Here is a 5,000-nt window from a genome sequence, read left to right on the forward strand (position 1 = left end):
ATGTACAAAAGAACTAAATTGTGTGAACCGAAAACTCAATATTGCTATTACAAAATTTCAAACCCTTATGGGCACCTAATATTCTTGCAGAATTTATAGCCGGACAATTAAAGAATAGAGTTTCATTTCGCAAAGCAATGAAAAAGCTATTGAATTAACTGAACAGGCGGATACAAAAGGAATTCAAGTACAAATTGCGGGGCGTCTTGACGGAAAAGAAATTGCACGCGTCGAGTGGATTAGAGAGGTAGGGTTCCTCTACAAACCATTCGGGCTAAAATTGATTATTGTTCATATACAGTTAGAACCATTTATGGGGTATTAGGCATAAAAATTTGGACATTTCTAGACAAAAATAATAAACCCTTACTTGACTTGTCTTTACATTCTATCTATTGATAAAACAAAATGACAAACTCTTTGATTCTTTTTTTTTATTATTAAAAAAAGAATCAATTCGAATTATATTTCTATAGGGTTGAATAAAATAAAAATTCGATTGATAATTTGATATAATTGCTATGCTTAGTGTGTGACTCGTTGGTTTTTGGGTTCGGGATTAAAAAGGACTGACTCATACTATGAACTAATAAGTATAAATATACAGCTAATAGCCAAATACAGCTAATAGCCAACTCATCGCTTTGCATTATCTAGATCCAAGGAAACATTCAAGATATGATATATTGCTCATATTTTTATTTATTATTGGGGCAATTTAAATCCTTTTGCACAAACAAAACCAAAAACAAAGAAAAACCAATCTGATTTGATTAGGAGTTGTAAATCAAAATCAAAATTATGCGGATAAATGGAAGGGTGAAAGAAAGAGAAAAAATATCAATGATCTATGATTCCGATATGTAAGGTCTATGAATCATCAGATAAAGGCTAATGTACTAAAGCATCAATACCAATTGATCTATAATGAAACTAATTCATTCATAAAACAAAAATCAAGAGCCTCGAGCCAATAAAGACTGAGAGATTGGCTCAAGAACAAATCAAATTAGAGGCTCCATTGTAAAATTAAGACCTAACCATTAATGGAAGCTGATGGGAACGACGGAACCTGTAAATACATAAGATTTTATTGAAAACAAATCTTAATGATTTATTGGGAGGATAGCGAAAGGAACCAAAAGACAATCCATTTATTCTGAAGGATCGTGGATTAGCTCTACAAAACAAATAAAATAAATATTGAAAGAGTAAATATTCGCCCGCGAAATTTTTTAGATTATTGGATTTCTAAATTTTAGCGATCTGATATCATAATTATAATAAAAAATATATATATATATATATATATACCAATTTCTATTTCTATTCTAATAATCTAATAAAATAGAAAATAATCTAATAAATAAATTAGAAATAGATTAGATTAAGTAAATAAATTAAGTGAAATCTCAAAGAATCCCATGATTTAGTATATTATTCATCAAACACATATATATACATTTCATTCGCGAGGGCTGGATGAGAAGAAACTCTCATGTCCGGTTCTGTAGTAGAGATGGAATTGAGAAACAACCATCAACTATAACCCAAAAGAACCCGATTCCGTAAACAACATAGAGGAAGAATGAAAGGAATAGCTTTTCGAGGTAATCGTATTTGTTTCGGCAAATATGCTCTTCAGGCACTTGAACCCGCTTGGATTACATCTAGACAAATAGAAGCGGGACGACGGGCAATGACACGAAATGCACGCCGCGGTGGAAAAATATGGGTACGCATATTTCCCGACAAACCAGTTACTTTAAGACCTACGGAAACACGTATGGGTTCGGGAAAGGATCTCCTGAATATTGGGTGGCTGTCGTTAAACCAGGTAGAATACTTTTATGAGAATGGGTGGAGTAGCGAAATATAGCAAGAAGGGCTATTTCAATAGCAGCATCAAAAATGCCTATACGAACTCAATTCATTATTTCGGGATAGGAATATAGAACTAAAGGAAAAAGACTTTTGTTTTGGGGTGCTAAAATAAATCGAAAGTTTTTTTTTTGTTTTGGACAAACAATATATCTTTTTCCTTTGCATTAAAATAACAGATAAAAAAAAAAATGATATGATCCAATCTCAGACCCATTTGAATGTAGCAGATAACAGCGGGCCGAGAATTAATGTGTATTCGAATCATAGGGACTAGTAATCGCCGATATGCTCATATTGGTGACGTTATTGCTGTGATCAAGGAAGCGGCACCAAATTCACCTCTAGAAAGATCAGAAGTAATCAGAGCTGTAATTGTACGTACTTGTAAAGAACTCAAACGTGATAACGGTATGATAATACGATATGATGACAATGCTGCAGTTGTCATTGATCAAGAAGAAATCAAAGGGAACTCAATTTTTGGTGCAATCGCCCGAGAATTGAGACAGTTAAATTTACTAAAATAGTTTCATTAGCGCCTGAAGTATTATAAAATAAAAATTCTAAATAAAATAGAAGATAATACCATTTAAAATTAAGATGAGACCATGATACAGTTCTAGTATATAGTTATAGTATTTTTATATAGTTTTTATTGTATAGTTATAGTATTTGAATAAAAATGAAATAGAATTTCATTAGTAAATTGTGTTTCACGCATATACCTTTAATAAAATAAGTAATTCAAAAAAAAAAAAAGAAAAAAAAAAAGTATGTTGATTATATCAAAACTAGAGAGAAATTCAAAATTTAGTTTATCATGGGCAGGGATCCTATTGCTGAGATAATAACCTCTATACGAAATGCTGACATGAATAGAAAAGGAACCGTTCGAATAGCATTCACTAACATCACTGAAAACATTATTAAAATACTTTTTACGAGAGGTTTGTGAAATGTCAGGAAACACCAGGAAGGCAACAAAAATTTTTGGTTTTAACCCTACGACATAGAAGGAAGAGGAAGGGACCCTATAGAACTAGTCTAAATTTAAAACGGATTAGCCGACCTGGTCTACGAATCTATTCTAACTATCAAAAAATTCCTAGAATTTTGGGCGGGATGGGTATTGTAATTCTTTCTACTTCTCGGGGTATAATGACCGACCGAGAGCTCGACTAGAAAGAATCGGTGGAAAATCTTGTGTTATATATGGTAATCTTTCGGATATCCGAATTGTATCCCAACTTCTTATTTGTGAAAAAAAAAAAGAAAGAAGAGGTTTCTAATATCATTCCTATTACATTAATTGATGCTTGGGGGATTTTAGATGGAATGAAAGAACAAAAATGGATTCAATTTGGGAAGGTTAAATTTCTGAATCACTTTTTCAATAGTATGTTCCAAGTTCCTTTAGATAATGAAGATCTGGTTTTAGGTTATGCTTCAGGAAGGATCCAACATAGTTTTTTTATACCTATACTGCTCAGAAATAGTGTTAAGTATTTAGAATTCGACCAGAGCACTTCTAATTTATAGACTCCGTAACAAACAAAGATTTGAATGATTAGTCAGTTTTTTTCAACTTAAAAGTCCTTTCACTTTCATCACTTTCAAGGGATACAATTCGCGATTTCAAAGTTTAAAGAAACTTATTTTCTTCAAAAAAAGTATGTATATTCAAAATTTAAGGGACGGCAAATATGAAAATAAGAGCTTCTGTTCGTAAAATTTGTGAAAAATGTCGACTGATACGTAGACGGGGGCGAATTATAGTAATTTGCTTTAACCCGAGACATAAACAAAGACAAGGATAATCTTGCTAAGCGGAAACGCTCTAAAGGATCTGATGTACAAATAAAAAATGTATAAATAAAAAAGGATCTATTTTGACATGAAATGGATATATCCATAGACCCCTGACTTATATTTATGAGATAATAAAATATGGCAAAACCTTTGCAAGAATTGGTTCACGCAGGAATGGACGTATTGGTTCACGTAAGAGTGCGCATAAAATACCAAAAGGAGTTATTCATGTTCAAGCAAGTTTCAACAATACTATTGTGACCGTTACAGATGTACGGGGTCGAGTGATTTCTTGGTCCTCCGCCGGCACTTGTGGATTCAGGGGCGCAAGAGAGGAACGCCATTTGCAGCTCAAACCGCAGCAGGAAATGCTATTCGAACAGTAGTGGATCAAGGTATGCAACGGGCAGAAGTCATGATAAAGGTCCTGGTCTCGGGCGAGATGCAGCATTAAGAGCTATTCGCAGAAGTGGTATATTATTAAGCTTCGTCCGGGATGTAACCCTATGCCACATAATGGCTGCAGGCCCCTAAAAAGGCGTGTGTAAATATAAATATTGAAGAGATTTCAAGAGACAAGAGAAATAAATAATTCAATGATTTCAATATTATTATGATTCGGGGAAAGTAGCAATATCTACTCGGACACTGCAGTGGAAATGTGTTGAATCAAGAACTGACAATAAGCGTCTTTTTATGGACGCTTTGTTCTATCACCACTTATGAAAGGCCAAGCCGACACAATAGGCATTGCGACGCGAAGAGCTTTGCTTGGAGAAATCGAAGGAACATGTATCACACGTGCAAGATCTGAAATACCACACGAATTTTCGACTATAGCAGGTATTCAAGAATCAATACATGAAATTTTAATGAATTTGAAAGAAATTGTATTGAGAAGCAATTTGTATGGAACTTGTGACGCGTCTATTTGTGTCAAGGGTCCTGGATATATAACTGCTCAAGACATCATTTTACCACCTTTTGTAGAAATCATTGATAATACACAGCATATCGCTAGCCTAACGGAACCAATTGATTTGTGTATTGGATTTACAGAGTCGGGAGAAATCGCGGCTATCGTATAAAACCGACAAATAACTTTCACGAGGAAGTTATCCTATAGATGCTGTATTTATGCCTGTTCGAAATGCGAATCATAGTGTTCATTCTTATGGAAATGGGAATGAAAAGCAAGAGATACTTTTCTCGAAATATGGACAAATGGGAGTTTAACTCCTAAAGAAGCACTTCATGAAGCCTCCCGGAATTTGATTGATTTATTTATTCCTTTTCTACATGCAGAG

General features: G+C 33.8%; 2 pseudogenes; both read left to right on the forward strand.

Moving 5' to 3' along the window:
• The first annotated feature begins 1,876 nt into the window (after positions 1–1,876).
• Positions 1,877–2,411, forward strand: LOC125370662 (annotated as a pseudogene).
• A 1,420-nt stretch (positions 2,412–3,831) lies between these two features.
• Positions 3,832–5,000, forward strand: part of LOC125370563 — a 1,557-nt pseudogene continuing 388 nt past the window's right edge.

This window comes from Ricinus communis, chromosome 7 (genome assembly GCF_019578655.1).
Source record: "Ricinus communis isolate WT05 ecotype wild-type chromosome 7, ASM1957865v1, whole genome shotgun sequence".
NCBI classification, from domain to species: domain Eukaryota; kingdom Viridiplantae; phylum Streptophyta; class Magnoliopsida; order Malpighiales; family Euphorbiaceae; genus Ricinus; species Ricinus communis.